The 26,628-nt window shown below is 39.0% G+C and overlaps 1 long non-coding RNA gene across 1 annotated transcript in view; it reads left to right on the plus strand.

The window, feature by feature from the left end:
- LOC105478790 (uncharacterized) overlaps positions 1 to 26,628 on the plus strand; it is a 76,791-nt gene that overhangs the window by 42,644 nt on the left and 7,519 nt on the right. Inside the window, exon 10 of the long non-coding RNA XR_011623498.1 lies at positions 25,717 to 25,794. This is a non-coding gene — a long non-coding RNA (uncharacterized lncRNA). The remainder of the gene's footprint in view (positions 1 to 25,716; positions 25,795 to 26,628) is intronic.

A 26,628-nucleotide genomic window follows, 5' to 3' on the forward strand; every position in this document is an offset into this window, starting at 1 on the left:
CTCTCAGTCGACCCTCAGCTCAGCCCAGAAGTACAGGAAAAGTGGAAGCTGGTTCTAGGCAAACCAACACTCCCAACTCCAAAGAGTCGGGGGTTGTTAGAGAGCCCTTTCCCAGAAAGCCTGACACCCGTGTCTTAAGTCCGGTGGCTACGCTAGTCGCTTTTAACTGGCTGACAGGTGCCCAGTATTTAGCCCCCGATTACTAAGGAAAAATAGGACAGAATAGCAAGCGAAAGGGGTCCATTGGTGCTCACCACTCAGCGATAGTCGATGTCCCACTGCTTGACGATAGGCGAAAGTCTTACTGTGTGGCGATAGCCGATAGTCCCATCTGGGTCACCAAAATGTGTCTGGAATTGGTGGGTTCTTGGTCTCACTGACTTCAAGAATGAAGCTGCAGACCCTCGCGGTGAGTGTTACAGTTCTTAAAGATGGTGTGTCTGGAGTTTGTTCCTTCAGATGTTCAGATGTGTCTGGAGCTTCTTCCTTCTGGTGGGTTCGTGGTCTCGCTGTCAGGAGTGAAGCTGCAGACCTTCGCGGTGAGTGTTACAGCTCATAACGGCAGCGTGGACCCAAAGAGTGAGCAGCAGCAAGATTTATTGCAAAGAGCAAAAGAACAAAGCTTCCACAGTGTGGACAGGGACCAGAGCGGGTTGCCACTACTGGCTTGGGCAGCCTGCTTTTATTCCCTTATCTGACCCCACCCACATCCTACTGATTGGTCCATTTTACAGAGAGCTGATTGGTCTATTTTACAGAGAGCTGATTGGTCCGTTTTGACAGAGTGCTGATTGGTGCATTTACAATCCTTGAGCTAGACACAGAGTCACAGAGTGCTAGTTAGCTAGATACAGAGTTAGCTAGATACAGAGTACCAATTGGTGTATTTACAAACCTTGGGCTAGACACAGAGTGCTGATTGGTGTATTTACAAACCCTGAGCTAGACACAGAGTGCTGATTGGTGCACATATGATCCCCTGGCTAGATATGATATCAGCTGTGGGTTTGTGATAAATAGCTGTTATTATTTTGAGATATGTTCTATCAATACCTAGTTTATTGAGTGTTTTTTAGCATGAAGGGGTATTGAATTTTATCAAAGGCCCTTTCTGCATCTATTGAGATAATCATGTGGTTTTTCTCATTGGTTCTGTTTACATGATGGATTACGTTTATTGATTTGCATGTGTTGAACTAGTCTTGCATCCCAGGGATGAAGCCGATTTGATCATGGTGGATAAACTTTTTAATGGGCTGCTGAATTCAGTTTGCCAGTAACTGAATTGAGGATTTTCACGTTGATGTTCACAGGGATATTGGCCTAAAAGGTTGTTGTTGTTGTATCTTTGCCAGGTTTTGGTATCAGGATGATGCTGGCCTCATAAAATGAGTTAGGGAGGGGTCTTTCTTTTTCTACCATTTGTAATAATTTCAGAAGAAATGGTACCAGCTCCTCTTTATACCTCTGGTAGAAATTGGCTGTGAAGCCATCTGGTCCTGGGGTTTGTTTTTTGGTTGGTAGGCTATTAACTACTGCCTCAATTTCAGAACTTATTATTGGTCTATTCAGAGATTTGACTTCTTCCCGGTTTAGTCTTGGGGGAGGGTGTATATGTCCAGGAATTTATCCATTTCTTCTAGATTTTCTAGTTTATTTGCATAGAGGTGTTTATAGTATTCTCTGATGATAGTTTGTATTTCTGTGGGATCAGTGGTGATATCCCCTCTATTATTTTTTATTATGTCTATTTGATTCTTCTATCTTTTCTTCTTTATTAGTCTGACTAGCGGTCTGTCTATTTTGTTAATCTTTTCAAAAAATCACCTCCTGGATTCATTGATTTTTTGAAGGGTTTTTCATGTCCCTCTCTTCTTCAATTCTGCTCTGATTTCTTGTCTTCTGCTAGCTTTTGATTTTGTTTGCTCTTGCTTCTCTAGTTCTTTTAATTGTGATGTTAGGGTGTCTATTTTAGATCTTTCCAGCTCTCTGATATGGGCATTTAGTGCTATAAATTTTCCTCTAAACTCTGCCTTAGGTGTGTCCCAGAGATCCTGGTACGCTGTGTCTTTGTTCTTATTGGTTTCAAAGAACTTATTTAATTCTGCCTTAATTTTGTTATTTACCCACTAGTCATTCAGAAGCAGGTTGTTCAGTTTCCATGTAGTTGTGTGGTTCTGAGTGAGTTTCTTAATCTTCAGTTTTAATTTGGTTGCACTGCAGTCTGAGAGACTGTTTGTTATGATTTCCATTCTTTTGCATTTGCTGAGGAGTGTTTTACTTCCAATTATGTGGTTGATTTTAGAATAAGTGCTATGTGGTGCTGAGAAGAATGTATATTCTGTTGATTTGGGGTGGAGAGTTCTGTAGATGTAGATGTCTATTAGGTCGGCTTGAGTTGAGTTCAAGTCCTGAATATCCTTGTTAATTTTCTGTTTTGTTGTTCTGTCTAATATTGACAGTGGGGTGTTAAAGTCTCCCACTATTATTGTGTGGGAGTCTATGTCTCTTTGTAGGTCTCTAAGAACTTGTTTTATGAATCTGGGTGCTCCTGTATTGGGTGCATATATATTTAAGGTAGTTAGTTCTTCTTGTTGCATTGATCCCTTTACTATTATGTAATGCCCTTTTTCTGTTTTGATCTTTGTTGGTCTAAAGTCTGTTTTATCAGAGCAGGATTGCAACCCCTGCTTTTTTTCTGCTTTCCATTTGCTTGGTAAATCTTCATCCGTCTCTTTATTTTGATTCTATGAGTGTCTTTGCACGTGAGATGGGTCTCCTGAATATAGCACACAGATGGGTCTTGACTCTATTCAATTTGCCAGTCTGTGCCTTTTAAATTGGGCATTTAGCCCATTTACATTTAAGGTTAATATTGTTATGTGTGAATCTGATCCCGTCATTATGATGCTAGCTGGTGACTTTGCCCAATAGTTGATGCAGTTTTTTCATAGTGTCAATGGTCTTTACATTTTGGTTTGTTTTGCAGTGGCTGGTACCACTTTTTCCTTTTCGTATTTAGAGCTTCCTTCAGGAGCTCTTGTAAGGCAGGCCTGGTAGTGACAAAATCAGTCAGCATTTGCTTATCTGTAAATAATTTTATTTCTCTTTCACTTATGAAACTTAATTTGGCTAGATATAAAATTCTGGGTTGAAAATTTGAAAATTCTTTTCTTTAAGAATTTTGAGTATTGGCCACCACTCTTTTCTGGCTTGCAGGGTTCCTGCAGAGAGATCCGCTGTTAGTCTAATGGACTTCCCTGTGTGAGTAACCTGATTTTCCTCTCTGGTTGACCTCAACATTTTTTCCTTCATTTCAACCTTGGTGAATCTGACAATTATGTGTCTTGGGGTTGCTCCTCTTGAGGAGTATCTTTGTGGTGTTCTCTGTATTTCCTGAATTTGAATGTTGGCCTGTCTTGCTAGGTTGGGGAAGTTCTCCTGGGTAATACCCTGAAGAGTGTTTTCCAGCTTGGTTCCATTCTCCCCATCATTTTCAGGTATACCAGTCAAACATAGGTTTAGTCTTTTCACATAGTCCTATATTTCTTGGAGGCTTTGTTTGTTCCTTTTCATTCTTTTTTCTCTAATCTTGTCTTCATGGTTTATTTCATTAAGTTGATCTTCAGTCTCTGATATCCCTTCTTCTGTTTGATTGATTTGACTATTGATACTTGTGTATGCTTCATAAAGTTCTTGTGCTGTGTTTTTCAGCTCCATCAGGTCATTTATATTTTTCTCTAAACTGTTTATTCTAGTTAGCAACCACTCTAGCCTTTTATCAAGGTTCTTAGCTTCCTTGCATTGGATGAGAACATACTCCTTTAGCTTAGAGCAGTTTGTTATTACCCACCTTCTGAAGCCTACTTCTATCAATTCATCAAACTCATTCTCCATCCAGTTTTGTTCCCTTGCTGGCGAGGAGTTGTGATCCTTTGGAGGAGAAGAGGCATTCTGGTTTTTGGTATTCTCAGCCTTTTTGCACTGGTTTTTCCTCATCTTCATGGATTTATTTACCTTTGGTCTTTGCTGTTGGTGACATTTGGATGGAGTCTTTGTGTGGTCATCCTTTTTGTTGATGTTGATGCTATTGCTTTCTGTTTGTTAGTTTTCCTTCCAACAGTCAGGCCGCTCTTCTGTAGGTCTGCTGGAGATTGCTGGGTGTCCACTCCAGACCCTATTTGCCTGGGTATCACCAGCAGAGCCTGCAGAACAGCAAAGATTGCTGCCTGCTCCTTTGTCTGGAAACTTGGTCCTGCCAGATGCCAGTGGGAACTCTCCTGTATGACATGTCTGTCGACCCCCCATGGGACGTGTCTCCCCATCAGGAGGCACAGGGGTCAGGGACCCACTTGAGGAGGCAGTCTGTCTCTTAGCAGAGCTCGAGCCCTGTGCTGGGAGATCCACTGCTCTCTTCAGAGCCAGCAGGCAGGAATGTTTAAGTCTGCTGAAGCTGCACGCACAGTTACCCCTTCCCCCAGGTGCTCTGTCCCAGGGAGATGGGAGTTTTATCTATAAGCCCCTGGCTGGGGCTGCTGCCTTTCTTTCAGAGATGTCCTGCCCAGAGAGGTGGAATCTGGAGAGGCAGTCTGGCTACAGCAACTTTGTGGTGCTGCAGTGGGCTCAGTCCAAATTTCCTGGTGGCTTTGTTTACACTGTGAGGGGAAAACTGCCTATTCAAGCCTCAGTAATGATGAATTTCCCTCTCCCCACCAATCTTGAGTGTTCCAGGTTGACTTCAGACTGCTGTGCTGGCAGTGAGAATTTCAAGCCAGTGGATCTTAACTTGCTGGGCTCCGTGGGGTCAGATCTGCTGAGTCAGACCACTTGGCTCCCTGGTTTCAGGCTCCTTTCCAGGGGAGTGAATGGCTCTGTCTCGCTGGTGTTCCAGGTGCCACTGGGATATGTAAAAAAAGAAACAAACAAAAAAAAAACAACTGCAGCTAACTCAGTGTCTGCCCAAACTGTCACCCAGTTTTGTGCTTGAAACCCAGGACCCTGGTGGTGTAGGTACCCGAGGGAATCTCCTGGTCTGTGGGTTTCAAAGATCATGGGAAAAGCATAGTAACTGGGCCGGGTTGCACCATTCCTCATGGCACAGTCCCTCATGGCTTCCCTTGGGTTGGGGAGGGAGTTCCCCAACCCCTTGCACTTCCTGGGTGAGGCGATGCGCACCCTGCTTTTGCTTGCCTTCTGTGGGCTGCACCCACAGAATGGCTCTTCCTATTTGGCCATCTTGCCCGGGAATCCCTGATTTATTTATTTACTTATTTATTTAGACAGAATCTCATTCTGTTGCCCAGGCTGAAGTGCAGTGGCACAATCATGGCTCACTGCAGCCTCAAGTTTTCAGGCTCAGATGGTGATCCTCCTGCCTCGGCCTCCCGGGAAGCTGGGACTACAGGTCATACCACCATGTCTAGCAACTTTTTTTTTTTTTCCACAGAGATGGGGTCTCACTATGTTGCCAGGCTGGTCTTAAACTCCCAGGCTCAAGTGATCTGCCCACCTCGGCCTCCTGAAGTATTAGAATTACAGGCAAGAGTCACTGCTCCCAGCCTGTGATTTATTTTTTAAGGAATCATAGATGTTGAAATGTTATGCAGTAATTTGACAGGAATTGATAAACTACCAAGTAAAAGAGCAATGTATTAAATAAGATTCCAAATAACCAAACTCAGGCTTATCTCCATGGGATTTTTAAATATTTCTTTTAGGTGGAACTCAGCTATATGAAAATAAAAATATATCTATTTATTGATGTCTTTAAAGACTACAGAGAATCAAGAAGAGAATTGAGGCCACCGACCACTTATGGAAGCTTTTTCTCCAGCACACTAACCGTTTTAACTATATTATGACCCTGTTGAGAAAATAAAAAATTTTTTAGGCAATTGAATTGATTTCTCATGCTAAAATAATAATATATATATATTTTTTTAGCTAAAAATTTTTTCTCTCTCTCTCTCTCTTTTTTTCTTAAAAGTCCAGCTTTTAAGTTCAGGGGTACCTGTGCAGGATGTGCAGATTTGTTATATAGGTAAATGTGTGCCATGGTGGTTTGCTGCACAGATCATCCCATCACCCGGGTATTAAGCCCAGCATTCATTAACTATTCTTCCTGATGCTCTCCGTCCTCCCACACACAACCCTCTGATAGTCCCCAGTGTGTGTTTTTCCCTGCCATGTGTCCATGTGTTCTCATCATTCAGAGGAATATGGAAGGACTAGACTGGCTAAATCTTCTGGCCTCCATCTTTCTGCATTATTGGATGCTACCTGCTCTCAAACATTGGACTCCAGGTCTTCAGCTTTTGGACTCTTGGACCTACACCAGGGGTCTCAGGCCTTCAGCCACAGGTGGAAGGCTGCACTGTCGGCTTCCCTACTTTTGAGATTTTTGGACTCAAACTGGCTTCCTTGCTCTTCAGCTTGCAGACAGCTTACTGTGGAACTTCACCTTCTGATCATATGAGTCAATATTCCTTAAGAAACTCCATTTCATACATATTTCTTTCTCTTGTCTAATTGTCCTGACTGGAACTTCCAATACTATGTTGGATAGGAGTGGTGGGAGAGGGGATCCTTGTCTTGTGCTGGTTTTCAAGGGGAGTACTTCCAGCTTTTGCCCATTCAGTATGATATTGGCTATGGGTTGTCACAGATGGCTCTTATTATTTTGAGGTATGTTCCTTCAATACCTAGTTTATTGAGAGTTGTTAACATGAAGCGATGTTGAATTTTATCAAAGGCCTTTTCTGCATGTATTGAGATAATCATGTGGTTTTTGTCTTTAGTTCTGTTTATGTGATGAATCATATTTATTGATTTGCATATGTTGAATCAGACCTGCATTCCAGGGATGAAGCCTACTTGATCGTGGTGGATAAGCTTTTTTATGTGCTGCTGGATTCGGTTTGCCAGCATATTGTTGAGGATTTTTGCATCAATGCACATCAAGGATATTGGCCTGAAGTTTTCTTTTTTTCGTTGTATCTTTGCCAGGTTTCAGAATCAGGGTGGTGCTGGCCTCATAGAATGAGTTAATGAGGAGTCCCTTCTCCTTGATTTTTTGGAATAGTTTCAGTAGGAATGGTAGCAGCTTTCCTTAGTACCTCTGGTAGAATTCAGTTGTGAATTCATCTGGTCCTGGGCCTTTTTTTGGCTGGTAGGCTGTTTATTGCTGCCTCATTTCAGAACTTGTTGTTGGCCTATCGAGGGGTATGATTTCTTTCTGCTTCAGTCTTGAGAGGGTGTATGTGTCCAGGAATTTATTAATTTCTTCTAGATTTTCTACTTTATGTGCATAGAGTTGCTTATAGTATTCTCTGATGGTTGTTTGTATTTTTGTGGGGTCAGTGGTGATATCCCCCTTATCATTTTTGATTGTGTTTGTTTGAATCTTTTCTTTTTTCTTTTCTGTTGGTCTAGTTAGCAGTCTATCTATTTTATTATTTTTTTCAAAAGTCCAGCTCCTGGATTTGTTAACTTTTTGATGGGGTTTTCATGTCCTTACCTCCTTCAATTCAGCTCTGATCTTGGCTATTTCTTGTCTTCTGTTAGCTTTGGCATTTGTTTGCTCTTGGTTCTCTAGTTCTTTTAATTGTGATGTTAGGTTGTTCATTTGAGATCTTTCTAACTTTTTGATGTGGGCATTTAGTACTATAAATTTCCCTCTTAATGTTGCTTTAGCTGTGTCCCAGATTCTGGTACATTGTATCTTTGTTCTCATTAGTTTCAAATAACTTACTGATTTCTGCCTTAATTTTATTATTTACCTAAAAGTCATTCAGGAGCAGGTTGTTCAATTTCCATGTGGTTGTATGGTTTTGAGTGAATTTCTTAATCTTGAGTTCTAATTTGCTTGCTGTGGTCTGAGAACAGTTATGATTTCAGTTCTTTTGCATTTGCTGAGGAGTGTTTTACTTCTGATTATGTGATCAATTTTAGAATAAATGACATTTAGTGATGAGAAGAATATATATTCTGTTGAATTTGGGTAGAGAGTTCTGTAGATATCTATCAGGTCCACTTGATCCAGCACTGAGTTCAGGTCCAGATTATCTTTGTTAATTTTCCGTCTCAATGATCTGTCTAATATTGTCAGTGGGGTGTTAAAATCTCCCACTATCATTGTGTGGGAGTCTAAGTCTCTTTGTAGGTCTCTAAGCCCTTGTTTTATGAATCTGGGTGCTCCTGTGTTGGGTAAATACATATTTATGATAGTTAGCTCTTCTTATTGAATTGAGCCCTTTATCACTTTGTAATGCCCTTTGTCTTTTTTGATCTTCGTTGGTTTAAAGTCTGTTTGGTCAGAAACTAGGATTGCAACCCCTGCTTTTTTTGTTTTTGGTTTGCTTGGTAAACTTTCCTCCTTTTCTTTATTTTGAGCCCATGTGTGCCTTTGCATGTGAGATGGGTTGCTTGAAGACAACATACCAATGGGCCTTGACTCTTTATCCAGCTTGCCATCCTGTGTCTTTTTTTATATTTTATTTTATTATTTCAATAGTTTCTCAGGAAGAGGTGGTGTTTGTTTTACATGAATAAGTTTTTAGTGGTGATTTTTGAGATTTTGGTGTTCTTATCACTTGAGCATGGTACACTGCACTTAATGTGTAGTCTTTTATCCCTGACCCCCTCCCACACTTCCTCCTGAGTCCCCAGAGTCCATTATATTATTCTTATGCCTTTGCTTTCTCATAGCTTAGGTTCCACTTATAAGTGAGAACATAGGATGTTTGGTTTTCCACTTTTGAGTTACTTCAGTTAGAATAATGGTCTCCACCCCCATCCAGGTTGCTGTTAATGCCATTATTTAATTCCTTTTTATGTCTGAGTAGAATTCCATGATGAATATATGCCACATTCTGTATCCACTCATTGGTTGACGGGCATTAAAGGTGGTTCCATAGTTTTGCAATTGCAAATTGTGCTGCTATAAATATGCATGTACAAGTTTCTTTTTCATATAATGATTTATTTTCCTCTGGGTAGATACCCAGTAGTGGGATTGCTGGATCAAATGACTGGATCAAATGGGATTGCTGGATCCTACTTTTAATTCTTTAAGGAACCTCTATACTCTTTTCCACAGTGGTTGTACTAGTTTGCATCCCCACCAGCAGTGTAAAAGTGTTCTCTTTTCACCACATTCATGCCAACAGTTGTTATTTTTTGATTTTCTAATTATGGCCATTCTTGCAAGAGTAAGGTGGTATTACATTGTGGTTTTGATTTGCATTTCCCTGATAATTAGTGATGTTGCATATTTTTTTCATATGTTTGTTTGCCATTTGTATATCTTCTTTTGTGAATTGTCTGTTCTTGTCTTAGTCCACTTTTTGATGGGATTTTCTGTTTTTTATTCTTGCTGATTTGTTTGAGTTCCTTGAGATTCTAGATATTAGTCCTTGTTTGGATGCATAGTTTGTGAATATTTTCTCGCATTCTTTGGGTTGTCTGTTTACTCCACTGATTATTTCTTTTGCTGTGCAGAAGCGTTTTAGATTAATTAAGTCCCATCTATTATATTTATCTTTGTTTCTGTTGCATTTGCTTTTGGGTTCTTGGTCATAAACTCTGCCTAAATCAGTGTCTACAAGAGTTTTCCTGATGTTATCTTCTAGAATTGTTATGGTTTCAGGTCTTAGATGTAAGTTTTTGATCCATCTCAAGTTGATGTTTTTATAAGATGAGAGATGAGAATCCAGTTTCATTCTTCTCTGTGCTTGCCAATTATCCCAGCACCATTTGTTGAGTAGGGTGCCCTTTTCCCACTTTATGGTTTTTGTTTGCTTTCTTAAAGATCAGTTGGCTGTATTTGGCTCTATTTCTGTGTTCTCTAATCTGTTCCATTGGTCTACGGGCCTGTTTTCATACCAGTGCCGTGCTGTTTTGATAAATATAGCCTTGTAGTATAGTTTGAAGTCTGGTAATGTGATGCCTCCAGATTTGTACTTTTTTCTCAGTCTTGTTTTGGATATGTGGGCTCTTTTTTTGTTCTATATGAATTTTAGGGTTGATTTTCTAGTTCTGTGAAGAACAATGATGTTATTTTGATGAAAATTGCATTGAAATTATAGATTGCTTTTGGCAATGTGGTCATTTCCCCAAGTGATTCTACCCATCCATGAGCAAGAACATGGGATGTGTTTCCATTTGTTTGTGTCTTCTATGATTTCTTTCAGCAGTGTTTTGTAGTTCTTGTAGAGGTCTTTCACCTCCTTGGTTAGGTGTATTCCTAAGTATTTTATTATTATTATTTTTTGCAGCTGTTGTAAAAGGGGTTGAGTTCTTGATTTGATTCTCAGCTTGGTTACTGTTAGAGTATAGCAATACTACTGGTTTGTGTACATTGATTTTGTATCTTCAAACTTTACTGAATTTATTTTTCAGATCTAGGAGCTTTTTGGATGAGTCTTTAGGGTTTTCTAGGTATACAATCATATTACCAGTGGCAGAGGACAGTTTGACTTCCTTTTTACTGATTTAATGCCTTTGTTTCTTTCTGTTGTTGATTGCTCTGGCTAGGACTTCCAGTACTAGGTTGAATGGAAGTGGTGAAAGTGGGTATCCTTGGCTTGTTTCAGTTCTCAGGGGGAATGCTTTCAACTTTTCCCCTTTCAGTATAATGTTGGCTGTGTGTTTGTCATAGATGGCTTTTATTACTTCAAGGTATGTCCCTTCTATGCCAATTTAACTGAGGGTTTTAATCATAAAGATGCTGGATTTTGTCAAATGCTTTTCCTGCATATATTAAGATGATAATGTAATTTTTGTTTTTAATTGTTTATGTGGTGTATCACATTTATTGACTTGGATATGTTAAACCAACCCTGAGTCCCTGTTTGACCATGGTGAATTACCTTTTTGATAATGATTTTGGATTTGGTTAGCTAGTATTTTGTTGAGGATTTTTGCGTCTATGTTCATCAGGGAAATTGGCCTATAATTTTCTTTTATTTGTTATGTCCTTTCTTCGTTTTGGTATTACGGTAATACAGGCTTCATAGAATAATTTAGGGAGGATTCTCTATTTCTCTATCTTTTGGAATAGTATCAGTAGGATTGGAACAAATGCTTCTTTGAATGTCTGGTAGAATTCAGCTTTGAATCCACCTGGTCCTGGATATTTTTTTGTTGGCAATTTTAAAATTACTGCTTCAATCTTGCTGCTTGTCATTGGTCTGTTCAGGGTTTCTGTTGCTTCCTGGTTTAATCTAGAAGGGTTGTATATTTCCATGAATTTATCTGTCTCCTCTAGGTTTTCTCTTTTGTGCACATAAAGGTGTTTGTAGTAGCTTTGAATGATCTTTTGTATTTCTGTGGTATTGGTTGTAATATCTCCTGTTTCATTTCTAATTGAGGTTAATTGGACCTTTTCTCTTCTTTTTTTTTTTTTTTTGGTTAATCTTATTAATGGTCTACTGATATGTTTATCTTTTCAAAGAATCAGCTTTTTGTTTCATTTATCTTCTATGTATTTTTTCCAATTTCATTTAGTTGTGCTCTGGCCTTGGTTATTTCTTTTCTTCTGCTGGGTTTGGATTTTATTTGTTCTTATTTCTCTAGTTCCTTGAGGTTGGAGCTCAGATTGTCTGTTTGTGCTCTTTAAGACATTTTGATGTAGGCATTTAATGCTATGAGCTTTCCTTTTAGTATTGCTTTTACTGTATCCCAGTGGTTTTGGTAGGTTGTGTCACTATTAGCATTCATCTCAAATAATTTTTAAATTTCCATCTTGATTTCACTGTTGACCCACAGTTCATTCAGGAGCAGATTATTTAATTTCCGTGTATTTGTATAGTTTTTAGGATTCCTTTTGGAGTTAATTTCCAATTTTATTCCACTATGATTTGAGAGAGTATTTGATAAAATTTTGATTTTTTAAAATTTATTGCCTTGTTTTGTGGCCTATCATATGGTCTGTCTTGGCGAGTATCCCATGTGCTGATGAAAAGAATGTATATTCTGCAATTGTTGGATAGATTGTTCTATAAATATCTGTTAAGTCCATTTGTTCTAGGGGATAGTTTAAATTCATAGTTTCTTTGTTGACTTTCTGTTTTGATGACCTCTCAAGTGCTGTCAGTGAAGTATTGAGGTCCGCCACTATTATTGTTGTGCTGTCTATCTTATTTCTTAGTTCTAATAATAATTGTTTTATGAATTTGGGAGCTCCAGTACTAGTTATATGTATATTTAGGATTGTGATATTTTCCTGTTGGACTACTCCTTTTATCATTATATAACATCCCTCTTTGTCTTTTTAAACTGTTGTTGCTTTGAAGACTGTTTAGTCTGACATAAGAATAGTTACATCTGCTCACATTTGGTTTACATTTGCATAGACTATCTTTTCTATCTTTTTTCACCCCTTTATCTTAAATTTATGTGTGTCCTTATGTGTTAGGTGAGTCTCTTGAAGAATGCGGATACTTGGTTGGTGGGTTTTTATCCATTCTGCCATTCTGTATCTTTTAAGTGGAGCATTTAGGTCATTTACATTCAATATTAGTATTGAGGTGTGAGGTACTGTTCTATTCATCATGCTAGTTGTTGTTGTCTTTTTTTAATCTTGTGTTGTTGTTTTATAGGCCCTGTGAGATTTATGCTTTGAGTAGGTTTGAATTTGGTGTATTTCAAGATTTTGTTTCGATATTTAAAACCCCTTTTAGCATTTCTTGTAGTGCTGGCTTGGTAGTAACGAATTCTGTCAGCATTCGTTTGTCTGAAAAAGATTTTTATCTCTCCTTCATTTATGAAGCTTAGTTTCATTGGATAGAAAATTCTTGGCTGGTAATTATTTTGTTTCAGGAGGCTAAAAATAGGACCCCAATCCCTTCTGGCTTGTGGAGTTTCTGCTGAGAAATCTGCTGTTAATCTGATAGGTTTTCCTTTATAGGTTACCTGTTGCATTTGCCCCACAGTTCTTAAGATTCTTTTATTCATCTTGACTTTAGATAACCCGATGATTATGTGCCTAGGTGATGATCTTTTTGCAATGAATTTCCTGAGTGTTCTTTGAGCATTTTGTATTTGGATGTCTGGATCTCTAGCCAGATCAGAAAATTTTTCCTTGAATATTCCCTCAAATATTTTTTCCAAACTTTTATATTTCTCTTCTTCCTCAGGAACACCAATTATTCTTGTGTTTGGTAACTTAACATAATCCCAAATTTCTTGGAGGCTTTGTTCATTTTTTAAAATTCTTTTTTCTTTGTCTTTGTCAGGTTGGGTTAATTCAAAAGCCTTGTCTTTGAGCTAGGAAGTTCTTGTTTGATTCTATTAACTTTCCAGTGTATTTTGCATTTCTCTAAGTTTGTCTTTCATTTCCAGAACTTGCAGTTGTCTTCTTTATGACATCTATTTCTCTGGAGACTTTTTAATGCATATCTTGTATTGTTTTTAAATTTTCTTTAAGTTGTTTTTCATCTTTCTCTGGTACCTCCTTGAATAGCTTAATAGTCAACCTTCTGAATCTTTCATCTGGCAATTCAGAGATTTTTTTCTTGGTTTGGATCCATTGCTGGAGAGCTAATATGATCTTTTGCAGAGTTACAGCATCTTGTTTTCTCATATTACCAGAATTACTTTTCTGGTTCCATCTCATTTGGGTAGACTGTTTCAGTAGAAAGATATGGAACTCAAGGGCTGCTGTTCAGATTCTTTTGTCCTACAGAGTGATCCTTTGATGGGGTGCTCTCCCCCTTACCCCAGAGATAAGGCTTCCTGAGAGCCAGACTGCAGTGAGGGAGTTTGCTATTGCCCTTCTGGGTCTAGCCATTCATCGGGGCTACCAGGCTCCAGGCTGGTGCCAGGGCATGTATGCAAAGAATCCTGTGATATGATCTGTCTTTAGGTTGTTCAGCCATGGATACCAGCATCTGCTCCAGTGGAGGTTGTAAGGGAGTGAAGTGGAATCTGTGGAAGTCCTCGGTTGTAGTTTTGTTTAGTGCACTGGTTTTATTGAATGCTGGTTGTGCTAGCAGTGAAGTTGTCACATGGACAGATTCAGGACCTCTGGTTAGTCAGGATGTTGCAGATGATGGAATTAGCTGTTGTTTTCTCCTTTGGAGCAGGATTGTTCTGTTATGAGTTGCTGTAATGGCCTGAGTTTGTTGACCTCCAGCCAGGAGTTGATGCTTTCAGGACAACACCAGCTGCAGTAGTTGAAGGGCGATATATTCTTGCCCTACATTAACCAGGTTAAATACTTGGGTTTCTCAGGTGATGGGTGGGGCCATAGAGCTCCCAAGAGTTTATGTCTTTTGTCTTTGGCTACCAGGGTTGGTAGCAAAAACCCATAGTGGGGGCAGAGTTAGGCAGGTCTGAGCTCTGACTCTCCTTGGGTGGGGCTTGCTGTGGCTACTGTGGGGGATAGGAGGTGGTTCTCGGGCCAGTAGAGTTATGTTTCCAGGGGATTATGGCTGGCTCTGCTATGTCATGCAGGTCACCAGGGAAGTAAGGGAAAGCTGGCAGTGAGAGGCCTCACTCAGCTGCCATGAAGCCAGCAAGGCGTCTCAGTCCCACCGTGCCCTATGAACAGCACAAAGTTCATACCCAGGCAGCTGGTCAGCACAGCTGAGATCTTGCCCTAGGTTATAAGCCTCCTGGCTGAGAAAGGAAGCAGAGGTCTCAGCCCTCACCCCTCTCCACCTGCCTGCACCTTTGGCTGTGGCTTCTGTGCTCATATCTGCACTTCCTGTTTGCCTCCTGAGTCCTGCTCAGAAAAATTCATGCTTAATTGAAGTTATTATAAAGTTCAGCTAGAAGCTTCCTTCACCCTGTGGCCCCTCCCCAGTTCTACTGGTGGCCTTTCCTGAGGGTCCCTGTGAGATAAGGCAAGGGATGGCTTCGCTGGGTTAGAGCTGGGGACCAGGACTGCCTGCAGGGCTCTTGCCACTGCTTCTTCTACTTTTATATTTTGCTTGGCTCCCTAAATCCATGTCAGCTCTAGGTAAGGTTAAATTCTTCTCTTGTGGTCTGGATTTTTAGGTTCCCCAGTGGGGACTGTGTTTGGAAGCAAACGTTTTCCCTCTCATACTTTGGGAACTCACAGTTTTTTGCGTAACGGAGTTTGCAGCAGCAAGTCCCTGCTTTCAAAGGGGCCGTAAATTTTTTCCGTTTCCCTGGTATGTTCCTGCAGTGTTTCTTGGAGCAAAAGTTCACAGTGCGAGTCTCCACATGACCCTCCACAGTTCTATCTGTCCAAGTGGGAGCTGCAGGTTAGTCCTGTCTCCTATCTGCCATTTTTCTGGCTGTGATTTCTTCCATTCTGTGTCTTTTTATTGGGGGATTAAACCATTTAGATTTAAGATTATAATTGTTATGTGTGGATTTGATCCTGTCATCATAATGCTAATTGGTTATTATGTGGTTGCTTCATAGTATCACTGGTCTGTGTACTTCATTGTGTTTTTGTAGTGGTTGGGAATGGTTTTTCCTTTCCATATTTAGTGCTTCCTTCAGGAGCTCTTGTAAGGCAGGTCTAGTGGTAATGAATTCCCTCAGCATTTGCTTGTCTGAAAAGGATCTTATTTCTCCTTCACTTATGAAGCTTAGTTTGGCCAGATATGAAATTCTAGGTTGGAAAATCTTTTCTTTAAGAATGTTGAATATTGGCCCTCAATCTCTTCTGGCTTGTAGGGTTTCTGCTGAGAGGTCCACTGTTAGTCTGATGGACTCCCCTTTGTGGGTGACCTGGCCTTTCTCTGTGGCTGCCCTTAACAGTTATTCTTTCATTTTGACCTTGGAGAATGTGATGATTTTGTGTCTTGGGAATGATATTGTGGTGCATCTTACTGGGGTTCTCTGCATTTCCTAAATTTGAATGTTGGCCTGTTTTGCTAGGTTGGGGAAGTTATCCTGGATGATATCCTGAAGTATGTTTTACAACTTGGTTCTCTTCTCCCTGTCTCTTTTAGGTACTCCAATCAGTCATAGTTTCAGTCTCTTTACATGATCCCATATTTCTTGCAGGTTTTGTTCATTTCTTTTCATTTTTTTTTTTTTTTTTTTTGAGACAGAGTCTCGCTCTGTCGCCTGAGCTTGAGTCTCGCTCTGTCACCCAGGCTGGAATGCAGTGGCGTGATCTCGGCTCACTGCAAGCTCCACCTCCTGGGTTCCCACCATTCTCCTGCCTCAGCCTCCTGAGTAGCTGGGACTACAGGTGCCTGCCACCACGCCCGGCTAATTTTTTTCATATTTTTAGTAGAGATGGGGTTTCACCATGTTAGCCAGTTTGCTCTCGATCTCCTGATCTCGTGATCCACCCACCTCAGCCTCCCAAAGTGCTGGGATTACAGGCATGAGCCACAACTCCTAGCCTCTTTTCATTCTTTTTTTGCCTATTGTTGTCTGCCTGTCTTATTTCAGAAAGATAGTCTTCAAGCTCTGAGGTTCTTTCCTCTGCTTGGTCTATTCTGCTATTAATACTTGTGATTGCATTGAAAAGTTCTTGTAGTATGTTTTTCAGCTCTATTAGGTCAGTTCTTTTCCTGTCTAAACTGGCATTTGACTGTCAGCTCCTGCATTGTTTATCTTAATTCTTAGCTTCTTTGCATTGGGTTACATCGTGTTCCTTTAGCTCAGGAAAGTTCATTTTTATCCACATTCTGAAGCCTACTTCTGTCATTTCAGCCTAGTTCTGAGCCCTTGCTGGAGAGGTATTGCAGTCATGTGGGGGAAAGGGAGCAGTCTGGCTTTTTGAATTTTCAGATTTTTGAGTTGATTTTTTTGTGGCCTTATCATCTAGCTTTGATCTTTGAAGTTGCTGACCTCTGGATGGAGTTTTTTTTTTTATTTTGGGGGTGTGTGTGTGTGTGTTTTGTTGTTGTTTTTTTCTGTTTGTTTGCTTTTCTTTTAACAGTCTGGCCACTCTTCTGTAGGGCTGCTGTGGTTTGCTGGGAGTCCGTTCCAGACTGTAGTCACCTTGGTTTTTCCCACACCTGGAGGTATCACCAGCAAAGGTTGTGAAACAGCAAATATGGCAGCCTGCCACTTCCTCTGGAAGCTCTGTCCCAGGGGGGTACTGACCTGTTGCTGGCCCACACACACCTGTAGGAGGTATCTGGAGACCCTGGTTGGGAGGTCTCACCCAGTCAGGAGGAACTGGATTAGGGACCTGCCCAAAGACGCAGTCTGGCTGCTTTTTTATAGAGCAACTGTGCTGTTTTTGGGGTCTGTTCAGACCCTGATTAGTTTGGGCTCTCCAAGGCCCACAGGGTGGACTGGCTAAGATGCTCAAACAGCTAAGATGGTGGCCTGCCCTGCTTTCTGGGCATTCCATCCCAGGGAGAAATTAGACCTCTGTCGGCCATAGAACATGGGTGGAGGTGGCTGGAGATCCCAACTGGGAGGACCTGCCCTGTGAGGAGGAGTGGATCAGAGTCCCACTCAAAGAAGCAGTCTGGCCACACCTTAACAAAACAGCTGGGGAACTGCCTCAGCTGTCATGCTGGGGAACTGCCTCTGCCTCTGTTGGCTTGGACTCTCCAAAGCCTGCAGACTGGAAAGCCTGAGTCCTCCAAACAACCAAGGTGGCAGCCTGCTCCTCCTGCACTCTGTCCCAGGGAGAGATCAGAGCTCTGACAATAGAATACTGGTGGGGCGGTGGCTGGAGGTCAGGGCTGGGAGGTCCTGCCCAGTGAGGAGAAATGAACCCGGGTCCCACCTAAAGAAGCAGTCTGGTCATGTTCTGGCAAAGTAGTGGTTCTGCTGAACTTGGTTTGCTCATATTTTTTTGTTGTTGTTGTTTTGTTTTTTGGGGACAGGGTCTCACTCTGTCACCCAGGCTAGAGTGCAGTGGTGTGATCATGACTCACTCCAGGCTCAGGCAACCTTTTTCTCTCAGCCTCCTAAGTAGCTGGGACTACAGGCACACACCATCACACCCAGCTAATTTTTCTATTTTTTGTAGAGACGGGGTTTAGCCACGTTGCCCAGGCTGATCTCAAAATCCTGGGCTCAAGCAATCCTCCTGCCTTGGCCTCCCAAAGGGCTGGGATTATAGGCATGAGCCACTGTGCCTAGTCAGTGTGCTATTTTGTTGAGAATTTTTGCACTGATGTTCATCAAGGATATTGGCCTGAAGTTTTCTTGTTTTGTTGTGTCTCTGCCAGATTTTGGTATCAGGATGATGCTGGCCTCATATCATGAGTTAGGAAGGAGTGCCTCCTCCTCAGTTTTTTGAAATAGTTTCAGTAGGAATGATACCAGCTCTTCCTTATACAACTGGTAGAATTTGGCTGTGAATCTATCTGATCCTGGGCTTTTTCTGGTTTTTATGACTGCTTATGTACCTTCCACCTGGACCCTCCAGATGTTTACATTTTGCATAGCTAAAGTACATTTATCAAAAGTCATTCAAATTGTCCTTAAAGAAAATAGTTTCTTTTTTAACTTAAGCAATAGCTCCATTCAGTTTCATATTAGGCTGTCTGCTAATCTTGTACTTTAGAGATCTCATGCCCACTTTCTAGCCTGTGTAAGACTGTTCTTTATCATATCTTCATAGTTATCTCTAAAAGTTCTAATCTCATCTCCCAAATTCTTCATTACAAGGAGCTAGAAAGACACTAAAAACATGAGAGGGTGGGTTCTGAATAATTTGCTTTTGGATTAAGCTTAAGGTTTTGTTCTGGAGAACTCCCCTTAGAGCATAACACAGGGACAAAAAAATTAGTAAGGCACGTGTGTGACAAAATTGGCTCTAAACTTCAGAAATGAATGTTGACATCTCAGCTTTTTCACAGTTCGAATTTTTAAAAATAGCTATTGCCCAGGGATGCTTAAGAGATTATGGCCTTTACTTTTTCATTTAGGAGCTAAAAAGTCCTTAGAATAATTTATATTCAAACTGCTTATTTTTGTTACTTTTGACAGGAATATGTAATGTTTAAATAGTGTTGGGTAGTGGTGTCCCCTAAACTCCCTGCAACTATACTATACTGTTATATATTTCATACATAAGCATTTCATTTTTATTTTAATATGATCCAGACTAAATAAGTCTAACGTCCTCAAGCAAAACATTTAAAGTCTAATTGCAATTAACCTTGACTTGTGTTATGATTTGTAATTAACACAGGCCTTTCAATTACTCTAGTTGATTTTATGAATTTTGACACTTGTCTTGATAAAGTTCACACAGAGAGACATTTGGAAGTGGTATTGATGAAAAGATGGCAGAAAATGTAGAAATTTTGGTAGGAAGTTATATAAATTCAATGTCATTCCTTTTTATTTTTATGTATACAATTTAATCATTTCAAAATTTAATAGAATATTTTTATATGAAGTTCACCATTATGTTCATCTTCCTTAGGGGATTAGTGAGATTTAGGGAATAATGTTAACTCAAAGCTAAGAAATTAAACTGTGAAAGCCAAACAGTCAGGCTTCGAGGAGTTGCTGTAATGAAAGTTTATGAAAAAAAAATTGAGATAAGAATTAGAAAGCTTCCATCTATAACTCATTTTTTTTCTTTCTCTTTATTTTAAATAGGGGAAAAGGATCTTTGGTTAAAATGAATGTGTTTGGCTATCAAAAAACACCACTGATTTTTCTATGGCCTTAAAAATATAATTTGTTCCCTATAGGTATAGTAATCACATATCTTTGATAAGGACACTTTCTTATAGTAGATTCCCAAGGTAAAATATAAAACATGAAGATAAATTTACATCTACCACTGAGGAAAACTAACCTCTACCTATAAAAAAAAAGTCAGTAACAATGAAATTATGTTAAGAATATTTAAAATGTTGGCTGGGTGGAAGAAGAAAGGGGTAACAGAGATAACTAATCTATATGTACCAGTTTGAATGAGTTTAGCTTAGTGACAGAAAACCCTGACTCAAAATAACTTCAGCAATGAGGAAGATTTATTATCTAACACAACAGGAAGTCTGAATGTGGAACAGCCCCAGAATGATTCAGTTGCTCATTACTAGCAGACCCCTAAATTCTTTGCATCTTTCTGTTTTGCCATGCTAGACCTGTTGACTTAGTTTCCCCACGTGGTTGCAAGATGGCTGCCACAGCTCTGGGAATCATATGGGCACAATGACATCAGCAGCAGAGGATATTGATCTTCAATTATCCCTTTTTTTTCTGTTAATCAGAAGAGCCTTTCTTATATCTCCTATACAGTATCCAGAATTAAATGACATGCCCACATCCGAACAAATCCTTGGCAGTAGGAACAGGAAATCAGGGCATGGGAAGTGTGCCCCCCATCCCTGAGCACCAGGATATATGGAAGAGTGGGGACAGCCAAACAGCACGGGCACTCTTAGCAAGAGGGAAGAGAGAAATTTTTGGGTTATTAGTGTCTCTTCTATTATTGGTAACTTCATTTTTCCCATCTCTAACAAAACGAATATTTGATATGAAGGAATTAGGAAGAACTATCAAATGAATTGGCCATATATGGGCCTACAGGTTAATGTTCTCAAATGAACTCAGCTTAAAGACATTGATGGAAAGAAAGAAATGGGAACTGATTCAGTCAGTGATTTTTAAAAGTTCAGCTGTGCTCTGAGGCTGAAGCACATCAGTGCTATGACCCACAAAAGAGTGGTTAACCTTGTTCATCTCAAAATCTTTCTTTAGTTATCTCTAGAAGACATTTTCTATTTTAAGCTGCAAAGCCTTCTGCAAAATATCTGGCCATGGAGTTTATGAAAAGGACTCAGAAAAAATGATGTGTTTGGTCTTATCTTAATAATACATACTATCCTGAGGCTCGTTTGAAGTTGGTAAATAGAAATATGTATTTCCAAAAGAGATTTTGGTATATATACCTATATGAGAAATGTGGAAATTTTAAATACTTCTGAAGTGTAAAAATATAGCTCATTACTTATCAAAGTATATTGAAGACAAGAAATGTGACTGATGCTTTTTACCCTTTAATTTGAAACTATATTGCATGGCTTGGCCCATACTTCTTGTTCTTCCACTTAATGTAACAGTAACATAAATAATCTGATAGGACTCTTGACTTCAGTGCCCATTCATGTATAATGAATCACATAATTTTGCTTAATTGCTTTTCCATCCCTACTAGACTCTAAGCTCTAATGATAGTTTCTGAATTTTTATATAGATGGGCTTGGGGACAGCAATCCATTTGAAGGGGAGGGGTGTGTACAGGCTTGAAGTTTTGTTTTCCCATGCTAAAATAATTATGAAAAATCAAAATAATGGTAGAGAGGGTAGGTATGGGGTTAGTTGAGATTGGGGTTTAAAGTACCCCTCAAACTACACCTTAGCTTATGGTGAGCTCCTGAAAGGCAGGGTCTATGTCAGCCTTGTTATCCCCAGTGCCAAGCAGTGTGATTCAGCTGTATTCTCTAAACAGTTGCCGAATGACAGAATTACCAGAATCCATTCATATTTGCCAAAAGTAGACACTTAGTAACTTGCTACATGAAGAAGTGAGTGCTAATCTTTGTTTTCCTAATTGTAAACTTCCTAAAAGAGGAATGACAGATTTTTTTTTCAACTTGAGAGACTCAATTGTGTAGACAGTCCCATTTCCCCCCTTTCTGGCATAAGCTTCATGCAGTTTGTTGTTGTTGTTGTTGTTTTGTTTTTTTTTTGAATCAATTTCCTCTCTGATTTTTTTATTTTTATTTTTTTTTGAGATGGAGTCTTGCTTTGTTGCCCAGGCTGGAGTGCAGTGGCATGATCTCTGCTCACTGAAACCTCAGCCTACCAAGTTCAAGCGATTCTCCTGCCTCAGCCTCCCGAGTAGCTTGGATTACAGGTGCATGTTACCATGCCTGGCTCATTTTTGTATTTTGAGTAGAGACGGGGTTTCACCATGTTGGCCAGGCTGTTCTCAAACTCCTGAGCTCAGGTTATCTACCCATCTTGGCCTCCCAAAGGGCTGGGATTACAGACATGAGCCACCACACCTGGCCTTCTCTCTGAATTTGAGGTCATTGTTTTGCTATCTTCTAGCATTTAGTGCAACTGATATGTATATAAACATATATGGTCTGTCTTCGAAATTGTCTTTGGTCAAAGGAGCTACCTGTGAATTCAAATAAAGATCTGTCAGAGCTGACATAGTCGATGGAGACAAGAGTCTTCATAATGCAAGTTCAAAATCACAGGATAGAACAGGCAGTAGAGTTTAGTGGTTGTGAACATGACCTTTGGAGTTAGACAGACCTAGCTTTGGGCCTTAGTGTCCCTACTTCTTACTAACTATGTTACCTTAGGAAATTACTTAATCTGTAAGTCTCAATGTCCTCATGCATAAAATGTAGGAGATAATAGTATCTATATTATAATCGTTGTGACAATTCAATGGGAGTGCTCAATAAGCCTTTAGCACATAAAAAACTCGCAGTAAAATGTAGCCATTATTCGTTGTTACTGTTATAATTAATAATAAGAATACTTACATAAATATCTTGATTAGAATTTATGAAGCAGCCCACCTATACAAGGAGCACATTTCTTTTTAAATTCTAAAAATGCATATGAACATTGAAGTAAAAATTCAGGCAGTATGAATGTGAATAAAATAAAAATGAAAAGACTTTGTTGCCCTACAAACTTAACCAGAGGAAGCCACTAAAACTTGTTTTAAGATTAATTTTTATGCAAAGTATGTGCCAACATTCATTGAGATGATTTATCAACTTTAAGCATCAAGTGTTTTTATGGCTACTGTCAGTTGACTTCATGCCATAAAAATTGGTGAATGTCACCTGCTTATACATACTCTTCTTTACCCTCACCCATACCCATTAGGGCTATTATATTTTAGCTTTTCAATTGATTACTTTTGTAGCTTTAAATTATTTACATAAGTCCTATTTATTTGTCTGTCAAACATTAGGCAAAATCCTCTATCTCCACTATACTAAGAGGAAATTAGCACTTCTGTTCTTCTTTCCGATTCCCCTTCCCCTACACCCAACTCCCAACTATCGTCAGCTATGTTATTACTTTTCTATTGTCAAGATATGTCAGATTTATATTCTGTCTGGTAATTCTATTTATATCTTCTCTCTTTTGTGGGTTGATGCTGAAAATGGAAAATCAATAAATAATTTTTATAATGTTATGATTATATAAATATTCTCTGCAGTACCAAATTGTATGATCGAACCTATAGAGAAGACAAAATCTTAATGTGGCAAAGCTTGTGTTGTTCAAAGAAACCATTCTAAGTATAAAACCCAAATTGATTTTAATATTTAAAAATCTTATTAATTTTTCAAAATCATGCCACTGTTTCTTTGGTCAACAAACTTTTCTACATTTGTTTGTTTTTCCTGTTATTTCTAATTCTTTTTCTTTTCTTTTTTTTTTTTTTTAAACATGAGAAAGGCATCATATCTTAAGGGTGTTTAGCTGCTTAATCACAATATTTCTTTAATGTACGCTAACCATATTAGGTACATATTAGGGCACAGGGGAAATAAGTTTGTCAGTTATTTTATGTCTGAAAATATCTGTCTTCCCCCCACATTTTGTAGGATGCCTTAGTATTGGATTTCAGATTTAAAATTAATTCCTCTGAATTTGAGGCTATTGCTGGCTATCTTAGAGTGTTGAGTGCAATAGATAATGGATCTGATGCCATTGTGGTTCTCATTCCTGTGTAAGAAACCTGTTTTTTGTTGGTTTGTTTTATCCCGAGGAAGGACTTTTGGAACTTTTGCTTTGTCTTTGGGATTTTTAATTTCCCAAGGATTTGTTCATGTCTTCTGTGTGGTTCTCTCTGGGACTCTCAGTATGAGGGCCCAGGTCTTTCTTCAGTTCTGGGAGATATTCTTCAGTTATTTATTTTATTATTTCATCTCCATTTCTTTTTCTGGTCTTTCTTCTCAGAACTTTTATTTGATGAAAGTGTGTTATTGAAGATTTATCTCCTATGTTTCAACTTTTCTTTCATATTTTTGGTATCTTTTTGTTTTGAATCTGCAATATGTATATATTTATTAAACATATTTTTACTTTCCAAGAGCGCTTTGTTTTCTATTTCCTTAGTGTTGTGGAGGGGTGCTATCATCTATCATCTCAAATATCACTGGGAATATTAAGTAGTCTTCTTTCATATTGGGTTGATTGTTTTTCTTGTTCATGTTGGTCCTTCTCTTTTGGATTGTTGAGGCTCCACAGGCACTGTTAATGCTTGATCGTTCAGATTTGTGGATAAAGAGCAAAGTTGATCAGTATAGGTAGCCGATGTGAGTTTTCTTTATCACTGTGATGAGACACTGATTTTAAAAAAATCTTAAATTAAAAATTTTTTTTTTAGAGACAAGGATTTGCTCTGTTGCCAAGGCTGTAGTGCAGTGGTGCAATCATAGCTCACTGTAACTTCAGACTCCTGGGCTCAAGCATCCTCTTGTTTCAGCCTTCCAAGTAGTTGGGGCTACAGACATGTGCCACCATGTCTGACTAATTTTTATTTTACTTTATTGTGGAGATGGGGTCTTGCTATATTGCCCAGGCTGGTCTCAGATGCCTGGCCTCCAGTTATCCTCCTGCCTCAACCTCCCAAAATGTTGAGATTACATATATGAGCCACCACACCTGGCCAAAAAAATCGTTCTGTAATTAAAAAATTAATGTGAACCAAGATAAGAAAACTAAAAGTAAAAAGGATATATAATAAAAAGTAAATTTTTGTCTTACCCAAAATTACCAATTTCTCAGAAATCCAACTAAACCACTGTTACTAGTTTCCTTTGTCTTCTAGAATATCTCTAAGTAAATAGAGAAATATACATTTTCTTGTCTGTCCGCCTGCCTATCTATCTATAGCTATCTATCTATCTATCTATCTATCTATCTATCTATCTATCTATCCATCCATCTAAGTACATACACATTTTGCAAAAAGTGGTAACATGCTGTATATATATTTTAATTTTTTTGTAAAACAGTTTATCTTGCAGAGCATTTTGTTTGTGGCGATATTATTCTTTATCATGGTTGCAGAGTTTTACACTGAGTGGATGTACTAGAATTTATTGAACCATTCTCCTATTGGAGAGAAATTAGATCCCATCTAATCTTTTGTATTACAGACGTTACTGCACCAAATATCCTTATACAGACTTGTTGGCATTTATTTGTACATATATTTGAAAGAGAAATATCTGGGTCACAGGGTATGCATATTTGAAGAATAGGTTAAAAAACCTGCAATTCATATTATATTTAACTTCTTGAATATGTAATGCACATTTATTGGACAAAAACCCTGAATGTACAAAAGAATATAGTAAAAATTAAATATCCTTTTTAACCCTTCTTTGACTATTTGCCCCCTCTGCTGCTCTTCTCAGTCTCAACTATTGTTATTATGTGTGTGAGTCTGTGTGTGTGTGGGGGGGGGGTGTGTGTGTGTCTATGTCTGTGTATTTCCTTTTTGGGTTAAATTCTTATAGCTGAGCGAAAGCCTTGGGAGGTGTTCCTTTTTAAAGTGAGTACATATTTTCTGTGAAGGGTTTTCAAATTTGACTACTTTTAAATTGAGCTGTTTGAGCCCTCCCAAGAGTGTGCCATGAGATGGGTCCTGAGAGTTCCTCCTATGCCTCCTTCCTTCACTGCAGCTGACCGAGCCCCACATTTTATCTGTATGCCAAGGATTTTTCCAGGAACACACTTTATCCTTACCAGTATCAGAACAGAGCAGATACTTATGATTTTATAATCTCTACTTCTTCCTTCTAGTGTTGGAATCCATGGCACATGACAATAATAAAGAAATGACGCTTGGCTTCTTTGGTCCTCTCTTCAGCATTATAGAAGGTAAATAGTGCAGTTAGGTTTTTGCATGACAATATAAAGAGGCCAATGTTTGATATTGGGCAGCTTTCTGTGCCAAACATTGTAATTGCTGAAAGCTGTTTGTCTTCCTACCTTTTCATTACTATCATTTTTGTTCAGTTCCAGTGCCTTTTACAAGCTTTCATTTCTCCGTCTTCAAATAGTCTTGGTATATCAAGTTTATAATAACACTGATCTACAGAGAGGCATATGCTCCTTATTATAGCTCTAAAAGAGAATGATATCACCAAGGAAGCATAGCTTTTGCGCTGAAATCCTCAAAGATGGGTAGTTTATTTTATTAATTTCCATTGTGAGTTTTGGTGAACAATGTGGAGGTTTACATTAGTAAATAAAGCATGACTGGGTAGTAAAATGTTATTGGGATTTTAAAATCAGAAGATCTGGGAGTGAAAACCATCTGTATTTGTGTAAAGTAGTTGAAAGAGATTTAGTTTTTATGGTATGATATGTGTGACCTTGGGAAAGTCAAAATAATATCCTTGGGCTTCGATTTCCTAATTTGCAAATGTTCACAGGATTGTTATATGGATTAAAGAGATAATATGAGCAAAGTACTTTGTCAAGTGCTATGAAGTGTTATGTAATATTATAATCATAATGTTAAAGTGAGAAATGGGCAGGCTTATTCAACTCAACAGGAATAATTTTCGTTAAAGCTTCCAACATTGCACATCATACTGGAGTTGCAGCTTCAGAAATGTTGTGTTTTTATAACTCAATAAGTGGAGAATAAGAAAGGCCGTACTCTTTTTTTCTGGATGGGGCATCTCAGTGATTCAGATTCTTCTTGGT

Source organism: Macaca nemestrina, chromosome 5 (assembly GCF_043159975.1).
Source record: "Macaca nemestrina isolate mMacNem1 chromosome 5, mMacNem.hap1, whole genome shotgun sequence".
Lineage (NCBI taxonomy): Eukaryota > Metazoa > Chordata > Mammalia > Primates > Cercopithecidae > Macaca > Macaca nemestrina.